A 27,373-nucleotide genomic window follows, 5' to 3' on the forward strand; every position below is an offset into this window, starting at 1 on the left:
AGAAACTGGATCACTCATACATAGCTAATGGTAATGTAAAGTTGTTGTGCTATACTGGAAAACAGTTTGGCAGTTTAAAAAAATAGTTAAACATGTGGTTACCATGCACAGTAATTCTACTCTCCAGCATTTATCTCAGAGAAATGGAAATTTATATTTGCACAAAAACCTGTATTTGAGTGTTCATAAGAGTGTTATTCACAGTAGCCAAAAATTGGAAATAATCCAAAAGTCTTGAGTGAATAGTCAAACAAACTGGTACATCCATACTATGGACTAGAACTCAGCAATAAAAAGAATGAACTATTCATATACGCAACAGCTAGGATGAATCTCCAGGGAATTATGCTGGGTGAAAAGAAATTATTCCCAAGACATTATATACTATACGATTCCATTTCGGTAACATTCATTAAATGATAAAATTATGTAAATGAAGAACTTCTTAGAGGTTTCGAGGAGTTATATACAGCAGTAAGAGTGAGTAGAAGGAAAGTGGGTATAGTTATGTAAGGGATCCTGGTGGTGATGGAACTGTTTCATATCCTGACTTGTGATGGTCACATGAGTCTACACATGTGACAAAATTACATAGACTTAAGTACACACACACCACATACATAACACACAGACACACTCTCAAATGAGTGTTAAACTGGTGAAATCTGCATAAGGTCAATGAATTGCACTCAATGTCAGTTGTCCAGTCCTGTTATTATACTATAGTTATCCAAGATGTTAACACTGGGGGAAGCTGGGTGGTGAATATACAGGATCTTTCTGAATTGTTTCTGTATAACTGCATGTGACTCTCAATTACCTCAGAATAAAAAGTTAAATAAATTATAGTAACACAGAGCGGGAGAGAGAACAAGAGAGAAGAATAGGTAATTCAAGCAATGTTAAACTTTCGAAAAGAAGCAATCAAAATCAAACAATTTTAAATCTGTAACTTATATAAAAGTTATACACCATTTTGGGCAAAAATGAAAAGTAAAAACAGGAGCATACATTGTTAGCTTTAACATTAATCTTTTAGACTATCTCTGGTCTTTTCTCTGTCCAAAAGAAAAAAAAAAAAACTCTTCAGATCCACTCTGAAGCCTTTCTTAGACTGAGAAGCCTCTGATACCTTTGTAAGCAGCTTAGTGTCAGACATTCTTTGAGTCTGTTTATAACTTATTAGAAAAAAAATTGTAAGTTGCTTTCTCACCACAGCACAATGAATTCTCATTTTATCCAGTTCCTGATTACTCTGTGATCTTTAGCATAACAGAGAAACACCTTTCAGTCCCTTACAATCTATAAAAACAAAATTTAGATGAGAGGAAGAGTCCTCAAAGCTGGACTGTCAAACCCCCACTCCAGTGTGATCTTGTGACCATCTTCAGCGGCCTTTCCCGGAGTTTAGCCACGCCTGACATTTCTACATTCTAACCTGCCAGCATGTAATCTCCCTCATCCCTGAACTTCTCTAACACTTATTACCTATACTACTGTGTTGACTTTAAACGAAGGCGTATTTATATGCAATAAAACAGCATTCATTTTAAGTGGAAGCTAATGCATGTTGCAAAATTAATTCACCTCTCTGTAACCATTATAATTAAATTATGGAACATTTCCATCACCCCAAGTTCCCTTGGCCTCTTTCTCCACCTCTCAGCCCCAGGCAACCATTATTTTGTGTTCTATCACTATGGATTAGTTTTCCTATTCCAGAATTTTACTGAAATGGAAGCAGAAGGTGTATATTCAGCAGAAGGTGTCTGGCTTATTTGACTCAACATAATGTTTCTGATATTTATCTATGCAATTGTGTGTATTAGTATTTGTTCATTTTCATTCTATTGTGTATATATACAGTTAGACTGAATAAACACGCATACATATATATAGAGAGAGAGTTGTCCGTTCACATATTGATAGCCATTTGGATTGTTTTTAGTTTCAGACTATTACAAATACAACATCTATGAATAGCCATGTACATGTCTTTGTATGGGGTCATATGCTTTTACTTCTCTTGGGTAAATACCTATGAGTGGAATGGCTCCTAGGATCAAATGGTAGGTATATATTTAACTTTATAAGGAACTGCCAGACTATTTCACATTGACAACATATGAGAATTACAGTTGTTCCACATTCTTGCTAATACCTGTTGAGTCTTTTTAATTTTAGCTCTTTTCGTAGGTATGTAGTAGAATATCATGTGGTTCTAAGTTACATTTTCCTGATGAGGAATAATGTTGAAAATCTTTCTCTGTGCTTATTAACCTTCATGTATCTTCTTTTATGAAGTGTCTGCTCAAGTCTTTTTTCATTTTTTAATTGAATTGTTTGTCTTACTGAGTTCATGTATTCTTGATAAAATCCTTTGTCAGGTACACAGATTGTGAATATTATCTCCCAATCAATGGCTTAGTATTTCATTTTTCTTAAGAATGTCTTTTGAAGATCATAAGTTTCCATTTTAATAAGATCCAGTTTATCATTTTTAAAATTTTATGATTGGTGCTTTTAGTTTCTTTTTTATGAAATTTTTGCCTACCCCCAAGGCCATGGAGATTTTTTCCTATATTTTTGTCTGGAGGTTTTATAGTTTTATTTTTTGTGCTTAAGTCAATAATATATTCCAATTCTCTTTTGATTTAAAAATAATAATAAAAGCCAGAACTCGCCTCCCTGTCTTCATTAATATTAAACTTATTTAAATTGAATTTATTAGTGACTCGGTGTTTTATTTTAAAACCCCAAGAATTACTATCAATGTAGTAAATCAGAACAGTAATATCTATTAATGAGGGTTTCAAATATATAAACTGCTTAGTTTCTTAGCAAAAATATCATGTTTCACATGTACCAAGGTAAAAGCACTAACCATAAGAATTTCCGCCTTAATTATGTTCTCAAGTACTATGTCCCGCTTCTCCTTTTACTCCCAGAAAGATCTCAATAGATCTATCTTATAAGGAAAAGTGACCAAAGGAGACAGAGCTCAGTAAAAATTCCACCTCCTCTCATACTCGAGAGTTGGGAAAACTACTACACAATCAGTATATTCTAAACCTGCTCTTGCTCTCCTTTTTCTTCCCTCGTACCCTGGTATATTTCCAATGATTTATGCTCTAAAATGGATTGGCCTCAGGAGACATCAGAGGGAGTTTTATAATGACTTAGGAAAAAATTCATTTTTTTCTGTAAGTAATGTGAAAACACATATGAATAAGCATTTCACTCTTTGATTTTAATATCTACTTCCATACATATACACACACACACATACATCACACATATATGTACACATACAAATACACACAGAGAGATTACCAGTGGTCTGTACCTGATGAAAATGAGGTTCCAAGACACCATCCCAATGTCTGTAATTCCAGAAAAGTGATTCTTGAAATTGCCCTGGCCCATTCTCCACACAAAATAACCTTGGTCTACACAATATTTTGTCTTTTAAATGTTTCTGTGCTTATGTGTTTTTCAGTACAATCCCAAAATAGATTATGAGTGTCTACAAAGAGAAGAACACCATGCTATGTTCTATAGCAGTGATCTTGAACTCTGGCCACATGTTAAAATAACCTAGGAAGTATTGATATAATACCAATGGCCAGGCCTACCCGATCTGATTGAATCAAGATCTCTGGGGCTGAGACTCAAGGTAACCCAAATGATTCTCATGTTCAGGCAGATGGAGAGCCATGGTTCTAGATTAATGGTTTTAAAGTGAGGTCTCTGAGACCCTTTCAGGGGGTCTATAATGTTAAATGGCAAAACTTTCCCCCAAACTGCTATATAATTACTGAATAGAACTTTCAGCATGCAATATATACATTTTGATATATTGAATTGAGTTAATCATGATTTTGCTTTTCATCCAACTTAATACAGTACTTTTGAAACAAGATATTCTTTGTCAGTAAAACAATTGACAATAAAACAACAAATGTTCTGGTACTTTCCATTTTACTCAGAGGTTTAGAATAAGAAAACAAATTATTATTTTCAAGTTCACTCTTCTCTGCTTATAGAAGCAATTTGGTGGAAAAGTTTCAAAAGCATCACCTTAATATAAAGAAGAAAATAACTTTTCTAACACTTAATAACAAAGTGTTAGAAACTAACCAAAAGCAGGAGGAATGGAATGGAAGGTGAGGTGATTATTCTGTTGGCCCTTCAGGGAGTGTCCTGGGTTTATGTTCTTGCCAGAAGCAATATCTAGCTATTTATGTTAAGCAAGTCAGCTGCTTGAGGTGAAAGCAAGCAGGCTTGAGGAAGACTGCTCTATACACTTCATCAAAAAAGATGAAGACAAAAATAGAAAAGAGGAAATGATCCAAAAAAGAAAACTGGAAAATATGTTTTTTAGGAGTCAGAGGGGAATCAAAAGCCATATCCAAATAATACTGAGCAGATAAATATGGCCTAAGGGAAAAAGAACAGCAACTTAGTATTACTGGAACTCAAATTAAGTGCATGCCTCTTCTCCCAGAGTAATGCACCAGAAGTCAGAGAAAGGCAAATTTAAATATTCACAAGAAATCATTCTTCGTTATTTGATTGGCAAAACATTATAAAAGTTGCTTCTATGCATTTTGGGGAAGGTATAAGGAAACACATATTTCTTCCATTGTTATTTGAATGTAAAAATGGCACAGTTTTTGGAGGATAATATCCATTAAAAGTTAACATTACTTTGACCAAGTAATTTCACAAGAATCTATTCTTGAAAAATAATCAAACATGAGCACAAAGATACAGTCACAAGAATGCTCTTTGCAATATTATTTGTGACTGAGACTAAGCACTGAAAACTTCTTACATGGCCATCAAAATGGACAGGGTTAAATATAGCCTGGTACTTTGTATCTTGTTGTAGTTAAGAATAATAAAGTGGATCAAAAAAATATATACTATGCCCCAATTATATAAAAATACTTCAACTCAATGTGTGTGTGTCTCTGTGCATGGATTTAAAGACATAGAAAAAAATTTAAATAATTTCCTACATTGGTTCATGTAATGTGGGAAAAGGTATTGAATAGATAATTAGATATAAGGACATATACATGTATTCCTACATATATGAATATACCCAGATCAGTAAAAGTGGACTTTTTAAAGAGAAAGCAATACCCTGCTGCTTTTTGTAAGGGTCAGAGAAGGGAAAATTCCCACAGAAGAGACTTGGGAATCTTCTAAAGAGACTATAAAGTCATAGAGAGAAAACAAGGATTTGTAGCATTTAGGACTGTGGGATAGTGGAGTGCTTTCATTGTGTTTTCTCTCTGAATGTTGGAGTATGGGAGGAAATAGTATATAGGAAGTGAGTAGCTGGAGATGGATATAGATAAAGATATAAACGCTTTTGGATTTCTAAACATAGTGAATTAGGAATGTATTCATGTCACCCAATTGGTGAGATATTGACCGACACACTATCTGACTTTTTCAATGGGAATTTATATGGAATAAGATGAGTTGGAAAAAAGAAATATCCAGATAAAATTTGTCAATTTTTACCTTTTTTTTATAAGATTTTATTTATTTATTTGACAGAGAGCCAGCCAGCGAGAGAGGGAACACAAGCAGGGGGAGTGGGAGAGAAAGAAGCAGACTCCCAGCGGAGTAGGGAGCCCATTGCAGGGCTCGATCCCAGGATCCTGGGATCACACCCTGAGCCGAAGGCAGACGCTTCACGACTGAGCCACCCAGGCGCCCTTGACAATTTTTACTTTAAAACATCAGTTTCTCCTGCACTCTATGAAACAATTTTTTAAATTATAAATACCTTTCATATTTTGGGGTTAAGGTCTAAAAATGTTATCATATATATAAATGGTTGCAAAGGATATAATTTCTTGTGTATTTTAAATAATGACACTTTTAAATAGAACTGTTCCATCGTGTTTAATGTGAGTCAAATGAATCTAAATGCTATAATAATTCAAAGAATACATGAAATGTTCTTCTCTGTCATTCTTAAATCACTCCTTTTTCTATCTGAATGTACATTTTCATTCCCCAGTCCCAAAGAATTTGATCTTAATGCAATATATTGTTATGCTTAAAAGTCTTATTGATCGGGGCGCCTGGGTGGCACAGTGGTTAAGCGTCTGCCTTCGGCTCAGGGCGTGATCCCGGCGTTCTGGGATTGAGCCCCACATCAGGCTCTTCCGCTATGGGCCTGCTCCTTCCTCTCCCACTCCCCCTGCTTGTGCTCCCTCTCTCTCTGGCTGTCTCTATCTCTGTCGAATAAATAAATAAAATCTTTAAAAAAAAAAAAGAAAAAAGTCTTATTGATCAACTTGTCATATTCTCTTTAATAAAATATGTATATAAATCAAAATTTTAATTTTCAAAAATTTTATGGGACCATTGAGTATGACAGCCTTTCTTCTGCACTGAATTATCATTAAAATAGCTTTTAGTACATAATCAATCAAAACATAAATATATTTAAAATTATTAGAATTAGTAAACATAAAAGTAAAATTTTATTGAGAATTCCCCCCTTACTGAAATTAAGGTGCTCTTTATTTTTCAATGAGTTCATGTATCCATGGATGATTACTACTTTTATCTATAATGAGAGGTTAGTGGAAATTAACAGCCAAAAGAAGAGACATATTAGACCACCATTAGGAGCTGGACTTAAAAATAGTGTTGTTAAATGTACCATTTACAGTAGAATTCACAATGTGTTTCTATTAAATTACCCAACTCTAATACCATATCCCTTGGAAAAGCTCATTTACCTCGAGTTATGTGTGCCCCCATTTGAAAATCAGTTATAGAATATATCAGGATGACATAAAATGATGGCAAGGGTCAATAGGTCACATGAGAAAGTCACTAAGAGAAGGATCAATAACATCAGAGTCTCACATAAATATACCAATGTGCAAGCAATAGATAATAAGTAAATCTAATAACATAGGTGATAAATAGAGCCTCATCCTGAACACTACAGCTGAGTAAATGATGTGAAATGATGGAAAGCTATAATGTGTTCCAAATAGAGATATTTGAAGGAAGGCAGTGTAGGACTTTATGTCATTCGTCCCTTATACACCTAATTTTGGTAGCATTCTGAGAGACAGTTAGAAAAATATCCCAGAAATCATGAATTAAAATGATACTATTATTAAAATATACCACAGACAACAAAGCCAGTTAGAAGAATTTGATGATTTTTTTGCAAATTATAAATCGTAAAGAAGCCCCAATAAATAGCATTTCTCTTTCCCACCATCGCTTCTAGTGTAATCCCTGAATTAGGAAAATGAGGCCAGTTATTCACAGGCAATGATGGTTTTAAAGGAGGCTTACATCAGCTTATGACAAGGATGAGCAAAGGAAAATTTAACCTTTCTGTGGACATGCTCCCTCCTAAGTGAAATAAGGGAAAAGCTGAAATAAACATTCCCATTTGCTCTTGCCAAATTCTCCAGTCCAAAACCTCCCAGGGACAAAGTAAGTAAATGGAGCAGAGAGACCCATAGTTCATTACTTTAGCTCCCTATATGAAAAAGATCAGGAGTAGGAAATAAATATTCCCCATTAATATAGATTATAAAACAGGCAAAGAGAGAGGAGGAGATATTAATTATGAAATTAGCTATCTGGACATTTTGCTGGAAATCTTACTTTCCTCTTAAATAAATTGTCAGTGAGGTTTTTAATTGCACCTGCTAATATTTTCAACCCTCAGAAAGAAAATGAAATAGTAGGTGAAACTACTCTAAAGTTATTACTTCTTTCTCTTTTTTTTTAATTTAAAATTTGAGTATGGAATAAAAGTATATCAAAATTCACAAGATAACAAAGGGTAAACTGTGACAAGTAAATCTGAATGATGTTTAATGAGAAAGGAAGAAATAATAGATATGGGGTGCATTCCATGTGCCAGCCACTGTTCTAGATGCTGAAGATTCAAGAGTGAATCCGATAGACAAAATCCCTGCCCTGTTGGAGCTCATCCTGTGGGGGAAGATAGAAAATAAACAATATATGATGGTAATAAGTACAATGGAGAAAAATTAGGACAGATAAGGGAGACAGGTATGCTGGAGGTAGATGGTAAAATTTCACACACTTTTGGGTAGAGACCCAAAGGGAGTAAGAACAAGCACTATGGAGATGTGGAAAGAAAGGCATTTCAGGTAGATGGATCGTTAAGTACAAAGACCCTGCAGGAGCTCCCTGACCAAGTGTGAGATCAGCATGAAGTCCACAAGGCTAGAGTGAAGTGAATGAGGGAAGAGAGCTGGAGATGATAAGGCCAGAGAGGTGGCAGTGTTCTGATTGGAACCTTCACTCTGAGTGAGCAGGTATACCACTGGAGGATTGTGAACAGACGAGTAACACAATCTTACTTCTTAGAAGGACCATTCTGGTTTCTATTTAAAATAGAGACAGTTTCAATAATACAGGCCATAGATGACGGCAGCATGAATTCAAGTAGAAATATAGAAGACAGTGCAATGGGTGCGTTTGGATCATGGATGGTTTTTGAATGTAGGAACAATAGATGTGAAATGTGAAAGAAGGAACCAAAAATAAATTCAAAGTTTTGCCCCATGTAACTTGAAGGACTGAGCTGTCATTTACTAAGGTGAGAAAGACTACAGAATAAGCTTATTTGAAGAGAAATTGAAGAATTTGATTTTAGACATATTAAGTGAGTTTGAGGTCCCTATTCGACTTCCATGTAGAACTATTGAATAGCAGATGGACATAGGAGTCTGGGATTCAGTGCTCTTCAGTAGAAATATAATGCAAGTCACATATGCAATTTTAAATTTTCTAGTAGCTGCATTTTAAAAAGTTAAAAGAAACAAGTTTTTTTTTAGTAGTATGTTTATTTTGTAGGAAATATTATCTTTTCAACATGTAATTAAAATAAAAATTAATGAGATACTTTCCCTTCTTTTAAAAAAAACCTAAGTTTTCATAATCTGGTGTATATTTTGCACTTCATAGCACAGTCTCAATTCAAAATAGCCACATTTTAAATGTTCAATAGCCACATATGACTGATGGCTATATTGTTGGACAGCATGGGTTAAAAAAACAGATGACTACAGAGGAAATGGAAAAGTTCAAATAAAAAAAAAAACCTTGAATGAATTATAGAAAGAATAATACTGTACTTTAAGATACTTTTGGCAACAAGTAAAAGCCTCACACCCCAAACCTCAAACAAGCTTAGAGGAAAGTATGTAACAGCCATTAGAGCAAGTCCTAAAGTGGGGCAAACGCAATCATGTCATCAAAGACCCAGGTTCTTTCCATGTTTTTACAACATCATCTGTGTGTTGCCTTATCTGGTAGAAAATGGCAGCGTTAGTCCCAGATGTCACATCTTGATACAACAGCATTCAGGAATAAAATGAAGCATTTCTTCTTCTGTGTCTCTCTTAGTAAGAAAACTTTCCCAAGAGACCCACCCTCCCCATAGGATTCATTTCACATCTCATTGGCCAAAGTTGAGTTAAATGCTATTCTTTAGTCACTGTTAAAAAGTGGATATGGGGAGTTCCAATTCTGGATAAGATGAAGTAGGCATTTCCCAACCTACCTAGAATAATTAAACCAGGAAAATATTAAATGGAACAGATATTTGAGGATTCTTAAAAGTGAACATCAGCATACAGATTTGGGAAGAAGATAGGGATTCAAATCACCCCTGAATCAACAGTGAGTCTATTTCTTTTTCTTCCTCCAGTACCCCACAGCCTGGTTTCAAGGTAGGCCAAAAACCAGATGTACACATTTGTGTGGATAGATCTCAAGAGGAAGCCCTCTAGTCCAATCTCAAGGAGCACAGAAGTCTACTGGCAGCAACAATCATTTCAGCAGAAGCCCACAAGCACCTAAAACTCCAAGAAAGAGAAACTTTCCTCTCTGACCAAAGGAGCTGTGGTCCCAAGAATGCGGCAAGAACTTCTGTTGTTTTCTGTTGTTTTTTATCTCTGTGTCCTGATGAAAATTGATGATTACAAACTCTCTAAAAAGTTAGTGCAAGTTTTGGTTTGGTCCTGAAGTTGGGTGCAGGTGCAAGAGCTGTATGTCAGAGCAGAGTGAATAAAACCTCAGCTTTCCAGACAGAAGACCATACAAGGGAGCCACAGGAACCATAAACTATAGAGGAGCTAGTGGAGAGGAAAGAGCTCAAGAAAGCAACATTATAGGGTTTTATGAATTCCTGGGTTCATCCTGGAGCTACACATCCATGGATCTAATCCTAAACGGTATATTAAATACTTTGATAACTGAAATGAGAGACAAAACCCTCCCAGGTCCCGAACTGGCCACTGGATGTGGGACAAATCTGCATAGTTCAGCAAAGGTTTTGAAATAAAACTGAATTAAAGCCACAACTCATAGAAAGCTGACTGGAACTAATGGCTTGAACTCCAATAGGTCATTTGACTGCTAAACAAAAATATTAATGTCCATAATATTTAAATAAGACCCAAAGTCTCATAACCTTATATTCAAAATGCCTAAGTTAAATCCAAAATAACTCAATATATAAAGAACCAGAAAAATCTCAACCTACATGGGAAAAGATGATCAACAGATGCCAATACTGAGATGACAGAAATTTTGAAACTGTCTTACAAAGACAGGTAGCTAGTACAAAAATGTTCAACAAGTAATGAATGAATGGAAAGATAGTAAATCTCAGCAATGAAATAGAAAATGTAAAGAAGACCAAACAGAATCCTTAGAACTAAAAAATACAATAACTAAAATTTACAACTCACTGGATATTCTCAATAGCTGAATGGTTATGACAGAGGCAAGATTCAGTGAACTTAAGGACAAACTAATAGAATCATCCAATCTGAGCAACAGAGAGAAAAACATTTGAAAACCCGAACAGGGCCTCAGAGATCTGTGAGACAATACCAAAAGGTAAATATTCATTTCATCAAAATCCCAGAAGAAAAATGTTACAGTGCAGAACATAATATTTGAAAAACTAATGGCTAAAAAATTCCTGTTTCGTAAAAGGTATAAACTTACAGTAGATTCCAGAAACTTGGTGAATCCCGAACAGGAGAAAAGTCATTAGTATCTTCATATCCATGCTCATACACATTGCACTCATACTACTGAAGACTAAAGAAGAGAATCTTGAAAGAAGTCAGAGAAAAATGACACATTATTTATAGTAGAACAATAATTAAAATGACTGAGGACTTCTCATCAAAAATCATAAAGACTAGAAGGAAATACAACAACACTTTTTAAGTGCTGAAACAAATATCTGTCAACCCAGAATTCTCTCTCCAATGAAAATATCAGAAATGAAGATGAAACAGACATTCTCAGCTGAAGAAAAATTAAGAAAATTCATTGCCACTAGGCCTGCAGTAAAAGAATCGCCAATGGAAGTTATTCAGATAGAAAGGAAATGATAACCAAAGTAAATCTGGAATATCATTTATAAAGAAAGCGCATCGGAAACAGTAAATATATTGGTAAATACAATATACTACTTGCCTCTTCAGTTCTTTAAAATACAATTGATAGTCGAAAACATATTATTACACTATATGTTTTCAATAATGAGGTATATATGAAATCATATTACAAACAGGTAAGATAAAGCCACCTATACTGTGTGGTAAGATGTATACATTCTGCTTGAACTAGTTAAGTACTGATTTTAAATAAACTGAAAAAAGTTAAGTATGCATATTATAATGCCTCCATTAGATCATCCACTAAAAAAGAAAATGTAAATGAGGATATATATTTAAAATTAAAATGGTATCCTAGGGGCGCCTGGGTGGCACAGCGGTTGGGCGTCTGCCTTCGGCTCAGGGCGTGATCCCGGCATTCTGGGATCGAGCCCTGCATAGGGCTCCTCCGCTATGAGCCTGCTTCTTCCTCTCCCACTCCCCCTGCTTGTGTTCCCTCTCTTGCTGGCTGTCTCTATCTCTGTCAAATAAATAAATAAAATCTTTAAAAAAAATAAAATAAAATAAAATGGTATCCTAAAACAATGTTCAGATAACCCAGGCAGGAAAAGGGAAACAGAGGAATGGAAAACAGAGAAAACTAACAGAAAAAAAAATGGTATATACGTCTAACCAAATATATCAATAATTATATTAAATGTTAATGGCCTAAATGTGTAGACTAAAAGAGAGTGTTAGAATGGATTTAAACTGTCTGATTCAACTATGTGCTGTCCATAAGAAATTCACATCAAATATAATGCTATAGATATATTAAAAGTTTTTAAAAAGACAGAAACTAAAATAGAATAAGATAAAAGGACAGAAACAAAAAATATACTATGCAAACACTAGTCAAAAAAGCTGGTAACACTTTATTAGTATCAGACAAATTAAACCTCAGAGTAGAATAAATTAACAAGGTAAAAGAGAAACATTACATAATGATAAAAAGAGCAGAATGACTAATTAGGATATAACAAACAAAAAATGTGCATATATAATAAGAGAGATTAAAAATATGTGAATAAAAATGACAGAATTGAAAGGAAAATAGACAAATCCACAATTACAGATGAAAAGTTCAAAACTCATTTCTCAGAAATTGATAGAATTAGTAGGCTGTAAATCAAAAAGTACATGTAAGAACTGAATAATACCACAACAAACTAGACTAGTCAGCACTTATAGAACACTCTAGTCAATGACATCAGAACACGTCATTTTCAACTAGACATAGACTATCACCAAAATAGACCATATCGAGGATAAAATAACAATAAAACTTTAACAAATGTTAAGAATTAAAATCTTACAAAGTACTTTTCTGATCGTAATGGAATTAAAGTAGAAATCAATAAAGATGATGGGAAAATCCACAAGCACTTGGAAATTAAACAATATACTTCTAAGTAATTCATGATTCAAAAAGAAATTCTCAGGTGAAAAGAGAAAATATGTTTACCTTAATGAAAAAAATCGACATATCAAAAAACCTGGCATGCTCCTAAGTGATGTGGTTTTTTTTTTAAGATTTTATTTAATTTGAGAGAGCAAGAGACAGAGAAAACACGAGCAGAGGGGAGAGGAAGAGGGAGAAGCAGACTTCCCGCTGAGCAGGAAGCCCAATGCAGGGCTTGATGCGGGGCTTGACGCAGGGCTTGACGCGGGGCTTGATCCCAGGACCCCTGGGATCATGACCTGAGCTGAAGGCAGACACTTAACCAACTGAGCCACCCAGGCACCTACTCCTAAGCAGTGTTTAGAGGGAAATTTATAGCAACAAATTCTCATATTAGAAAAGCAGAAAGGCTTTAAATCAATAATCTAGCTTCTAACTTAATAAACTAAAAACAGGAGCGCCTGGGAAGCGCAGTCGTTAAAGCGTCTGCCTTCAGCTCAGGGCGTGATCCTGGCGTTCTGGGATCGAGTCCCACGTCGGGCTCCTCCGCTGGGAGCCTGCTTCTTCCTCTCCCACTCCCCTGCTATGTTCCCTCTCTCGCTGGCTGTCTCTCTGTCACATAAATAAATAAAATCTTTAAAAAAATAATAATAAAATAAACTAAAAACAAAATTTAAAGTAAAGCCAATCAATGCAAGCAGAAGAAAGGAAATAATAAGAGCAAATATCAATGATTTTGATAACAGAAAAACAAGAGAGACAACCAAATCAAAACCAAGTTCTTTGAAAAGGTCAATAAAATTGATATAACTCTACAAAGGCTGACGTAAAAAGAGAGAAAGAAGACATTAGTTATCAGGAATGAGAAAAATCAGGAATGCAATTTCAGGCTATCAGGAATGATGAAACAGATAATACCTCCAGAAATAGAAAATATAAGGGAATAATGAACACTTTTATACGTAATAACAAATTAAGTAATCCTATGACTACTTAAGAAGTTAAATTCTTATAAGGTACTTACCTTATAAGAAAATAATCTTTAGGGGCACCTGGGTGGCACAGCGGTTAAGCGTCTGCCTTCCGCTCAGGGTGTGATCCCGGCATTATGGGATCAAGCCCCACATCAGGCTCCTCTGCTATGAGCCTGCTTCTTCCTCTCCCACCCCCCTGCTTGTGTTCCCTCTCTCGCTGGCTGTCTCTATCTCTGTCGAATAAATAAATAAAATCTTTAAAAAAAAAAGAAAAGAATCTTTAACCCACATGGTTTCATCAGTCAATTATACCAAACATTTAAAGAAGAAATAATACCAACAATTCTAAAGTCTTCTAGAAAATCCTAGAGGAAGTAATACTTCACAACTCATTTTATAAGGCCAGAATTACCCTGATACTAGGAAAAACTAGAAAAGACACTACAAAAAACAAAACAAAACAAAAACTATAGACTAATATTCTTCATGAATGTAGATGCAGAAATCCTCCAAAAAATACCAGTAAATCAATTGTAACAATATATAAAACAAATAATAGAACGCAGCCAAGTGAAATTTATCTCAGGAATACAAGGCTGGTACAATACTCAAAAATCAACCCATGTAATCCATCATATTGACAGCATAAAAAGAAAAATCATGATTATATCAATTTATGCAGAAAAAGCATTTGAAAAAGTCAACATCCATTCATAATAAAGATCCATAGCAAACTAGATTTAGCAAATAGAAATTAACTCAACCTAGTAAAGAGTATCTACAAAAACCCTATCACTAACATCGTACTTACATGGTGAAAAACCTGAGTTTTTTTCCCTAAGTTTGGGAATAAGGCAAGAATATCCACTTTTATCACTCCTAGCCAGGGAAGGAAGGAAGGAAGGAAGGAAGGAAGGAAGGAAGGAAGGAAGGAAGGAAGGAAGGAAGGAAGGAAGGAAGGAGAGGGAGGAAAGAAAGGCATACAAATGGGAATGATGTATAAGATTAGTCCTATTTACAGATAACATAATTGCTTCTGTAGAAAAATCCCAAGAAATTTACAAAAAAAAAATCTTTTGTTTAGCAAAATCACAGTATATAAGGTTAGTACAAAAATATATACACATATTTCTATACACTAGCAATAACCAGTGAGAATCAAAATTTCAAAGGCAATACCATTTAAAATAACTCCAAAACAAGAAATAATTAGGTATAAATTTAACAAAACGTGTACTGGATCTGCATTCTGAAAGCTATAAAACACTATTTAAAGAAATCAAAGAAAACCTGAGTTAATAACAAGACACTCAACATTTTTAGATTGGAAGACTCGACATAGTAAAGATGTCAATCCTCTCCAAATCAATCTACAGATTCAAAGCAAGCATTCCAATCAAAATCCAGCAGAATGTTTACTGGATATAGACAAACTGATTCTAAGAGTCATATATAGAGAAATATGAAAAGTCCAAAGGAACTAGAATAACCAGAACAACTTTGAAAAAGAAGACTAAAGTATGAGAAATCACACTATTCAATGTTAATAATTACTATAAAACTGCAGTGGTCAAGACAGTGTGATATTGGCAAAGGGAAAGACACATAGATAGATCGATAGAACGGAACAGAGAGTACAGAAATAGAACCAAACAAATAAGGCCAATTGACTTTTTACGAAGGTGGAAAACCAATTCAATGGAGAAGGGATAGATTTTTTCCAAAAAATGGTGTTGGAACAATTGAACATCCACCCAAAACAAGAGAGAGAGAGAGAGAAGAACTTTGACCTAAATCACACATTTACAACAAAAATTAACTCAAAATGGATCATAGATGTAAATATAAGATGCAGAACTATAAAACTTTCAGAATAAAACACAGGAGAAATTCCTCATGGTTTGAGAGAACTAAAGTGGTGTTAAGTATAACACATAGATATAAATCCATAAAACATAAAAATTAATAAATTAAAATTTTTTTAATTGCTCTATGAAGCACACTTTAATAAAAAGACAAGCTGCAGACTGAGAGAAAATATTTTTAAATTATATATCTAACAAAGGACTTGTATCCAGTATATAGAAAGAGCTATTATAACGCAACAGGAAAATAACCCAATTAAGAAATGGATAAAGAACTTGAAAAGACACTTTACCAAGGAGGACATATGTAAGTTACATAAGCACATGCAATACAATCAATCATTGGAGAAATGGAAATTAAAGCCACAAGGAGACACCAGTACCTACCTATAAGAATAGCTAAAATTAAACACTCCGAGTGGACAAAGATGCAGAACAATGGGGAGTCATAAACTCCTGATGGCCATGCATGATCCAGTCACTCTGGAAAATGGTTTGGTGATTTCTTATGTTAAATAATATACTTACTATATGACTATCTATTCTACTCCTTAGTATTTCCCCCAGGGAAATGAAAACTATGTTCACAAAAATACTTGTGCACAAATGTTTACTACAGCTCTATAAATGATCACCAAAAATTGGAAACAATCCAGACGTCCTTCAACAGGTGAGTCAATAAACAAACTGTGGTTCATCATTATAGTAAATACTACTCGGCATAAAAAGGAACAAAGTATGGTCACATACACAACTTGGATGAATTTCAAAAGCATTATGCTGAATGAAGAACGCCAGTCTCAAAACGCTGCACACTGTAAGATTACATTGCTAAGACAGTCTCAAAAAGATAAAATGATATTGACAGAGACTAGACAGTGATTGCCGGGGGGTGTGGGTAGGGTGAGGCTGTAACTACAAAGGGATGGCACGATGAAGTTTTTTGGAGTGAAGGAACTGTTCTGAATTCGGACTGTAGTGGTGTTACCACCTATCCATATATGAGGTAAAATCTTTGGTACTGCCTGCACACACACCCACGAAGTGAATTGTACATTAACTTAAAAAATTAAAAAAAACAAGTTAAATGGATTATGCACATGATTGCATGTATAAGGGGAGTTTCGGGTAGGATTGAAATAATTCAACCACACAGGAATCCTTTTAGGAAGAAAGGGACAAACTACGTGTTCAATATGCAGAACCAGCAGCGATCGCTCTAAGTAGACAATGAAGGACGAAGAGATAAAAGAGAGTGGCTTAGATCACTTAAAAATTGTGGTAATGGATAAATTCTAGATTGAATTGAGATGTCTGAAAAGTAATGCAAAAATAAACTTGATTTTTTTTTTTTTTTTTTTTTTTTAGTTATTTGGAGCAAAAATAAGGAAGCAATAAGCCCTCTGTGGGCAGATGGCAAAAGGTTAACAGATGTCAGTGAGAACATGGGACTATCTAATTGTTATTATGCCTCTATTTTCTCTGTCAAGGAGATGACGTTACATACACCAACACACAATGTACAATATAATTCCACTTGAAACAGATAGATAGACACAAAGACACACACACACTATGTGTATGTGCATAGAAATAACATGGGAAGGATATACACTGAAATGTTAACAGTTGTCATTTCTAGGTGTAAGATTTTCATTTTCTTTCTTGCTGTGCACATGTATTTGCCGAATATTCTTCAATGCACACTTAATACTTTTAAAATAAAACAGAACGAATAAGTGGTTTTAAAATGAAAAATAGCGTAAAAGAAACTTTAAGAAAACAGAAGCTCCAGGTGAGAAGTTTTTAAAAGAATATAGAGATTTTACGAGAGTTACAATTACATACTCCCCAAAGCACTGCAAGAAATTTTGGAGTATGGAACACATGCAAAAGTAATTCCAATCTTCAAAAAAACAAAGTTTCTGAAAAGTATGGCAAGACCTTACACCTAATTATTGAAGGAGTGGATTTGGAGAATTTAGAAAAGAAATACTACTAGGATCCTAGCTTAGGCTCACTAAAAATAAGTCATGACAGACAAACTTCATTTCCTTTTCCAGACAGTTATTACGAGAAGTCCTCAGACTTGACCAGTTCAACACATTTTTCTCTCTTTCTGATGAGAGTGTCTTGATTTTATTTGGGGAAATTACTTTGGCTATCTGACAGACTTCTAAAACTTATCACGTCCAATAGTTCATTCATCTTTTCCCCTCAACCTGGTCCCTTTAGTATCTTTCCCATCTCAGGACATAGCAACTGCAACCTTCTGTTACTCCAGCCAACCATCCTGGAATCATCCCTGATACATCTCTCTTTCTCACACTGCACCTTCCAATCCACAAGTATTTTAGGTTTTACCTTGATCCAACCACTTTCTCACCACTGCTGCTACCATTGCCCAGTGGCCCAGTGCTCAGTACCATACACCACCTCTTCTCATCTGGCTTGTTACAATAGCCTCTAAGTGAAATCCCTACTTCTATTCTTAACTACCTACACCTTATTATCCTTTTAAAACACAAATTAGATCATGTCATTCCTGTTAGAAAACTTTCAGATGATTCCACATTTTACTCAAAGTGAATGCCAAGGTGTTTACCATGGCCTTCAGGGCCCCTAATGAAATGCTTGGGTTTCTACTCTCCCTCCTGCTCTCTCTCTTGCTCATCTGGCTCTAGCCAGGATGCCTTTTTGCTGGGCCTTAAACCAGCCCTGCACACTCCTGCCTCAGGGCCCTTGCACTTGCTCTCTTCTCTACCTGGGAGTCTCTGCTTCCAGATCCCCACATAGCCAGGATGACCACATGCCAGGTTTGTCTGAGAGAGTCCTCATTTGTGCCTGCTATCGCAGAATGACAGGCACAATATTAAAAGCTTCCCTATTTGGATAGTAAGTTACATGGTCACCCTATTCATGGATCACTGCTTCATCTCTGTCAAGTCTGCTCTATCTCAACTTCTCCTTGAGGACTCTCTAAAATCTGATTTAAAATTATAGCCTCACCACAGCACACTTAACCTCTCCTTGTTTAATGGGGTTTTTCTTAAGATTTTATTTATTAATTAGTGAGAGAGAGAGCAAGAGAGAGAGTGCACAAGTGGGGGGGAGAGGCAGAGGGAGACGGAGAAGCAGACTCCCTGCTGAGAGGGGAGCCATCCCATCATGACCTGAGCAGAAGGCAGACGGCTCAACCGACTAAGTCAAGCCACCCAGGGGCCCCTGGGGTTCTTTTCTTAATGGTTCTTTTCACTTCCTGCTTTACTACATTTCTTTCTTATTTATTGTGTTTGCTATCTGCATTCTGCACTAGCTATGTAAGTTCCATGAAGGCAGACATATTGCCTATTTTATTTTCAATATTGTATCCCTACCACCTAAAACAGTATCTAGTATAAAGCAGTTCTCAATAAATGTTTATTAATAAATGAACACACAAATGAGTGCCTAGAAACTTGTTTTCCCCACTAGATATCAAGTAAAATGAAATACAAATTTATCTTTGGGAGCCTTGAAAAACAAATATTCTATAAAACATTTCCAACATGCCTTATTATCTAAATAGAATGCATGATCCTAGTCTTAAAAGATGCTGGAGTTTTCATTTAAATATTTTCCTGATTCAAATAAATGTAGATAATTATACTGAAAAAGTATATGCTGTGGGGATACTGTGGAGTCTCGGAGGGATGAAGGACAAAAGCTTAGCGCACAGCTTCTGGGATTTTTAGAACCTAGACACAAGAATTCAAAAAGAGACAAAATCCTCTCCTCTCTTCTCTGTTCCTGCTGTATTTTGGCCTTACTCTCTCCTATTGCAGACTGACTGGAAATTCTCCCAGCTGCAGTTAAGACGAATAAATAAATAAATCCCAGGAAGGACTGACTTCTATTGGTCTCAGCTTGAATCACACGCATTTTGGAAAGAGCAGGAAATGCTATGCTGCCCCCCTCCCCCATTCCACCCACTAGCAGTCCCTGTGATCAAAAACGCAGATTCCTATCACAAAATGACAACAACTGTTCTCAGGTGAACAGAAAAGAGGGAAAGAGAGGTACGTCCTCAGCAGAAACCAAGTCCTTTACCCAAAAGAAAAGAGGTGAGAAAACAAAATATAAAAAGTCCACTTTACTATCTTTTTATGTTTTTAAAATGCTGCATAATGGGATGCTTGGGTGGCTCAATCGGTTAAGCAGCTGCCTTTGGCTCAGGTCATGATCTCAGGGTCCTGGGATGGAGCCCCACATCAGGCCCCCTGCTCAGCAGGAAGCCTGCTTCTCCCTCTGCCACTCCCCCTGCTTGTGCGTTCTCTTCTCTCTCTCTCTCTCTCACAAATAAATAAAATCTTTAAAAAAAAAATAAACAAAATGCTGCATAATGCTATAACCTACTCCAGAGATTAATAAACACAATACATTGTTCACTTCTAAATGCATAAGACTTTTCTCTATCCACTGAATCTCTGATTCAGCACTTTGATAAGCTCTTTGCAATTTTACCATCCAGTAGCCAATTTACTTTACTTTAATAAGACACATTACCAAAATACTGTACGTCCCATAGTCATTGATAGTCTCTCTTTTTCACTGTGTTAAATAGTGATATATACTTTCAATTTATCTATGGTGAATGTTGGAATATGACAGCTGTATTTGTTTTTCACGACGTAAAGTGAATGATAATATCTCACAAGCTGATTTATTTCCTTCTTCTCTATCCACAATGATCTCACTGCACTATTTCAGCTTAAAAATATGAATATCGAGGCACCAGCTGCTTCAACGTGGAGAACAGTTCTTTCCCATGAACCAACAATTTTACCTAAAAGAGGAAAGAGATAGAAAATAAAGGAGCATTTCTCGGGACCACCTAAACCAAACAAACACCAACTCAAAAAAACCAAAAACCAAAAAACACCTAAGTTTTGACGACACTGCAAGATTTCTTGTGTTAAGGTACAAGATATAAAAATTCCCAGGAAAATAACAAAATCAGGTAAACCACGAATTTTCATAATTAATGTTATCGTTATTATTACATTGTTGACACAAAAGTGCCTCATCCATATTCCAGATTAAATTTGCCATCTACCTCATGGAAAGCCAATGCTATGAACTGAAACTACAATGTTGTGGATGACGTGTAACTATTTTTTTCATTTTGTTTTGTTTTATGGGCTTTTCACTTTAAAAGAATCTAACAGCTTTTGTCTCCTTTTAGAAAAGCATGCATGCAGAGGCTGCAGCCGTGATTTACACCGTGACATAATATGTTTTTGACACAAAAAGTACTTGTCACAAAGCAGGATACAAAAACAACTCTTCTAAGTGTCTTAAAGGAGCAAGGAAAACCTAGCTTTTATCAGTCAATAATACATCTGACATCAATAATGATTGAAAACTGACAGCTCCAAGATGCGATCGAGGTGCTTCCAATCCCTGAAATGAAAAGGTAAGAAATACCAATTTTGTATTTCACCGTAATTTTGCTGTAATGTAACTGAACTACTCATTGCAACAAGTGTTGTAATAATTGTATTAGTAATTGGTGAGTCATATCATGAATAACATCTTTAACTGAATACTTGTTTTCTTAGTAGAGCTACAACTGTGCCTCAAAATTGAGTTCGATTTGGCACCATAGAAAAATAGATTTAATCTTTCATCTTCCACCTGTCTTTTATGAGTAATTTTATTTTTAAAAATACACAGAAAGAAGAGGAAAATCAGGAGGTTAAGTAATGATGGAGAGTTTTAACTGGTCATCGTCCTCAAAAGCAGTGAAGATTAATTGGGAAGATGTGACTTTTCCTGAAACCCCGCAAAGCCGCAGTACACTTTCATAAAACCAAAGAGAAATGTCTGTTCTAAATGGCTTCAGGGAAATCATGCCATCACAAAATATTTTCCTCAGAAGACTCATATTCTGCTTAGGGACTTCAAAACTTCCCATTTGTACGTATTGACTGCTTTGTTCTGGCGGAGACTCTGGGCTTTCACACTCCAGGCTCATTTTTACAGGACAAGCTAGAGGTAAGAATAAGTAGAGATGGCTTCCTCTTTTCACGGGACCGCTCTGCCCACTCAGCTCCCCAAAATGCCAAGACTTTCTCATCTCCATTATCATAAGGCTGTGATTTTATACTAAGATCTTATCTTCATTTTAGAAAGAGACTAAATATATCCAAGTCTTCCTGGTTCGGGCTGTATTGTGGTACCATGAAGTACAAGCCCAAACACCCAGGCTTTGCTGTACACTCACTTGAACACCTTTGCTTACAAAAGTACGTCACCCTCCATGACAAAGACTGGCTAGATGCTCTCACCAAATCCATTTATCCTTCTTTCTGAGTTCACAATTCTATTTTATCTCCAGCCTTTCTTGGAGTTAGGAGCCTCCGGGTGACTGAGTTCTAGCCAACAGAATGTGGAGAAGGAATGCATGCGACTTCCAGATTTGGTCCCCAGCAAGCTGTCATGCCCAATCCACCATTCTTCTTCTGGGTCTGCTGGCTGAACGAAGAGGTCTCTGAGATCGCAGAGGAGGCCAGAGGCAGCATGCTTGGTTAGGACCTTGTTGGCCCCATAAATGAACAAGTAAAACACTGCCCAAATGCAATGTGCATGAGAAACAAATACTATTATGTTAAACAATTGACATTTGGGGACATATCTAATTTAGTAGCTAAAGTAATCTCAATTAATACACAGCCCTACTCCTAAACCTGGTTGAGTGGTAACTAGGGTAGAGAGACATTAATTGGATTGCTATTCAGAAAACATTCACTACCCACTTCCTCCCGCTGTGGGAAGGATATACCTGTTGCAGGACTGATGTGCTCTGGCCAATGGCATGTTAGCAGATGTGACTGAGTAGAGGCCTTAAATATGCTTGTGTAATTTGGGTCTTGGTGGCAGCACTCTGCTGGACATCTGAGAAGATGCCTTGGATGGCTGCTGCCCTTCAGCCCAAGGTCCACAGCCTGAACCTAACCCACAGCCTGGGGCAAAGGCCATCTGACCCACAGTTGGAGGCAGAGTGATGCAGCTGAGCCCTTGGTAGATCAGACAAACCACGGTTAGTTAACCTAAAGATTTGTGGGCAAGAAAAGTATACGCTTGTAAGCCACTGAGTAAGCAATAGCCGATGATACAGACAGGCAGCCTTAGTGTAGTGTGGATAAGGGTGTGTACTATTAGGCCAAATTCTTTATGTCAAGGGGCGCTTGGGTAGATCAGGTGGTTAAGCACCTGACTCTTGATTTTGGCTCAGGTCATGATCTCAGGGTCATGAGACTGAGCCCCGCGTTGGGCTCCATGTTGGGCATGCAGTCTGCTTAAGATTTCATCTCCCTCCCCTTCTCTCTCCGCCCTACCCACCCCCACTTGTGCTCTCTCTCTCTCTCTCTCTCAAAAAAAAAAAAAAAAAAACCAAACAAAAGTTTTCAAATTCTTTATGTCAAACCTATATAATTTATTAGCTATGTTTCCTTGTGAAAGTTATTTAAACCATGCCTTGGTTTTCTCATTCATGAAATGGGATAATAGTACCCGTTTCATAATAGTACTCAGTATTATTACTGAGGAATAATAATAGTACGTATCTCATACGTTTAACGTTTATAAAGTGCTACAGTGCCTGGCACATAGTGGACACTGCCATAGTGTACATGGGATAAACAAAATAAACCTCGTTAACCCATAAATGTATCAGCAAAATAACCCTATCAAGAACATGACGATTTCTACATTGGTTGCTGCTACCAGAGGATGCTTGAATTCCCCAGAGAGACTCTTCTCTGTAATCAGGAGTCTGTGTTACATAATGTTAAGAGTTCCATCTGTTGAGACTTCCTTCTGATGAGTCAAACAGCCTGGATTTAAATTCTTGTTCCACAATCTAAGACCTTGTTCCCAATCCAATTCCCTCATCAGTAACTAGAAACTGTAACAGTATTTAGCTCTGCAGAATTATCAGTATTATAGTAGGTGCTCTATAGAAAACATTGTAACACAATAAACAATGCATTATAATTGCTTAACAAATGTTAGTTACTTTTAATTTAGGCAAACAATTTTAGGAACCACAAGGTCACTTTTAGCTTGTTAAGAAGTGGATTGTAATTTCAAAGTATTGTTTACCAAAATTCACCAAAAGGTAACCTCTAATCTATTTGAGGCCAAGTTGATTTTTTCTAAATAACACCTAAAACCAACAAAAATAAAAGTAGCATTTCTCTCCTCTACTAACACAAATCTCTTTAGCTTTTATCTTCATTTTGTTTGGATATATCAATACAAATCATGAAAATCATAAAAATTATTCCTATTATTATGTCTGTGTTATCTTCTCCTTATTTTTATGTAAATAATGTTGTCTCTACCTGCTATTTACTAACAATATTTCAGGTATTAATCAAAAAGAGCCCTCAGATCACATTCAATTCAACAGCAATTTAATTTAAAAGGTAAGAGATGTGGATTATGTGCAATGCTAAGCCACAATGTGTGTATCTTTTACATGAAAATAACCTTAATTTCCCTGCTTGACTGAGAAAAGAAATAAAAAGAATGATTGCTATAAATCAGGAAAAATTCATAACTTGCTGGAGGTGTAACAGCTGTTGATTTAAGGTTTGCATCTTTGATAACATGATGCTGCTGAGAAGATAACATCTTCTTGACAAAGCCGTGAACATAAAAATTACATGGCTTTATTCGACATTTAAATATTTTCTCTGTCTCACTTACAGAAAAAAATTTTCTTTTATTCACTTATACTAAAATGTGTTTGAAGTCTACTGTATCTCATCAGAAAGCTTTATAATAAAATTCAGTGTTTTCTGGTTCTGTAGGTATACAGTAGACTTGTCATATCACAAATAAAAATAACTTAAATTATCCTCACTTTAGAGAAATGGTCTACTATTATTATATACAAGTAGTTCCTGCCATTGGTAATGCAAACACAGAATTGCATATACGCTCGGGATATTATTCATTTCTTTTATTATCAGCTAGAAGTAGGTGACTGAAAAATTAGGTGACAAAACAAAGCCAGTATTGCATTGACTGGGAAAAAATATCTGCAAAGTGGAATCTTGAAAATGCGTTAAAGAGAATAACTTTGCCAAGCACTTAGAAACAATAGCAGTGTTTTTATTTATCTAAAGGCTGCTGCGTTATTGTACGTGTCCTTGCACTGTTGACTCACAGACGATGGGAAATTTTGTGCTGAGGTTTTGTGTTTCTTATGTATCAGTGAAATGCACGGAGATCATCAAGGAAGAACCAAGAATGACAGTAAGATTGACCTTGTCTCCTCACTCTTGGACAAAACTCAGGGTGCTTTCTTTCTTGTATGAATTGCACTTACTTTAGAAATTTGCTTCTTATTATTAAATATAGTGCTCTTTAAATGTTCTTCTACCTACGACTGTCTTCCAATGTCATTGTAATGCATAGGTATTCCAGCACTCCAGCCATCAGAGTCACTCTATTTGTTGAATATTCAGATTAAATTATTTGATTGCCCCTGCCACGCACCTGGGGAAATCCAACCCTCTCTTTGGCCCCCTAAGAACTGGAACAGAGTTGCCTATAGTTCTTCTGGATTACCTGTCACTCTTCAGTTTTACTCTGAATTCTTACTCTTGCCTATTTCTTGATCCCTACCCATGGTTTCTCCTCCTGGAGCTACTGTCTTCTCCCTGTACCCTTTCATCCCCAATTGGACACTATTCCCAGTTCATTGTCCAAAGCACCATTCCCAAGGTTGTGTGTCCAACAGGGTGTTACTGGAGGTTTCAGGAGACCAGAAAGCAGCTTTCAGTTTCATGTTGAACATCACTGCCCATTCATTAATTAATTCATTCAACTAACATTTATTAAGTACCTACTATGCACAGGCATTGTTCGAGATAATGGAGATGCAGCAGTGAACAAAATATTTTTTTAAAATACTGCTTTTATAGAGTTTGCATTCTAGTTATGGGGGAGAGACAATAATAAACAGTAAAATGCATGTTATGGAGTGGTGTGATCAAGAAGAATAAAGCAGGGAAGGTAGAGGGACTGTTGAGAAGGGTGCAACTTTATGTAGAATGGTCGAGGAAAGATTTACTCTAACAGTGTTATTTAGATAAAGATGTGAAGGAAATAAGGGAGGAAGCTATGGAGAGATGTTTGGAGAGCTTAGGCAAAAGGAATAGCAAATGCAAAGGCCCTGAGGCAGAACCTTCCCTAGTATGTTAGGATAATAGCAAAGAGGATACTGGGGCCAGGTTCTGAAATTTTTTACTATCTAGACTCTTCTCATTCCAGAGTCCTATATTAACTATATTTCTTTATTTTCTTATTCCTGAAGCTCTGATGTCTGGGGCCTCACATCTGGGGAGAGACTGCCCCTCCAGGGCCAGCCGACTCTTAGAGATAGCAAATTACTGTCCAGGAGGAACATCTCTCACATGCACATTCGCCAATCCAGAACCCAAACTCAGAACCGTCTCTGCTGTTTGGCTTTTACACATCAGAAGGCAATATTCCTCTGCCCTAATCATCGTAGGACCAGGTACTAGACAACTAGAGACCAGCCCCAGAGCCCAGAGTCCACCAAATTATTCATACTAATCCAAAACCTGCTCAGCCGCTGACCCTGCCTCACTCATTCCTTCCTTGGAAACCCACAGTTGAGACTCTTGCCCATGCTCTCCCCTTGCTTCTTATTGGCCCTGGTGCTTATTCATGTGGCCTTGCTCAGCATGGCGTCCCGTCTCTTCTCGGGAACTGTAACAAACTATCCTTGCAAAGGCAATCATCTCCTGAACTGTTGGCCTCACCATACCTGAATAAAACCAAAATCCCAGGTATATTTTAAGATAAGTCCCTACCAGGCAGCCAGTGATAGCTTACGAATTCTTTTTATTCCTCAGTAGAAAAACAGAGGTTCTTTCTTTCCGGTAATGGCTGCTGCTTAGGCCAGGTCTTGAGGTCTACCTTGGCCTAAGTAACAAACACATTAATCAGCTCACGTACACAAAATAAAGCTCTTCTATGGCAGTAAAATTGAACCCCACTTCTGACTACATGATCATAAATCCCTGCCATCACCCCATAGCCTCATTCCAGTTTCCACACCATTTAATTCTTAAATATAAGGGATGCATCCCAAGTCAGATGTAATCTACCACCTTAATTCTGAGCGGCATGTTCACTAAGGAAGTGACCAAATCTAAGATAAACATATCCTTTTTTTTTTTAAGGTTTTATTTATTTATTTGAGACAGAGAGCGAGTGAGAGGGAGAGAGAATCTGAAGAGACTCCGCACTGAGCACAGGGCCCGACATGGGGCTCGAACTCACAACTGCAAGATCATGACCTGAGCCAAAACCAAGAGTCTGGCGTTCAACAGACTGAGCCACCCCGGCGCCCCTAAGCTAAACTTTTCCTATACACAAGGTCTTGTGGCCCAAGAAAACTTACAGGTTTTTCAGAAGTAATGATCTACAGACCTTAACAAGTTGCTTTCCCTAGAGATTCTATGTCTTGCATTTGTCTGGACTTCAAGAAAACCATCCATCTGGTTTGATGACACAAAAGCATCTAAGCCAGGAATGGTATCATGGGCCACACTTCAC

At 36.4% G+C, this 27,373-nt stretch overlaps 1 protein-coding gene and 1 long non-coding RNA gene across 2 annotated transcripts in view; one reads left to right on the forward strand and one right to left on the reverse strand.

Annotated features, from left to right (window-relative positions):
- Positions 1 to 27,373, reverse strand: part of TPH2 (tryptophan hydroxylase 2) — a 318,850-nt gene that overhangs the window by 14,997 nt on the left and 276,480 nt on the right. The gene's annotated exons all lie outside the window — the stretch shown is intronic.
- Positions 16,593 to 26,432, forward strand: LOC123787120 (uncharacterized). Its single transcript, XR_006778111.2, has 5 exons — positions 16,593 to 20,732; positions 20,958 to 21,188; positions 21,449 to 21,769; positions 24,910 to 25,039; positions 26,103 to 26,432. It is a non-coding gene; the product is annotated as an uncharacterized LOC123787120 (long non-coding RNA).

This window comes from Ursus americanus, chromosome 17, assembly GCF_024610735.1.
Source record: "Ursus americanus isolate L20-20 chromosome 17, mUrsAme1.1.p, whole genome shotgun sequence".
Lineage (NCBI taxonomy): Eukaryota > Metazoa > Chordata > Mammalia > Carnivora > Ursidae > Ursus > Ursus americanus.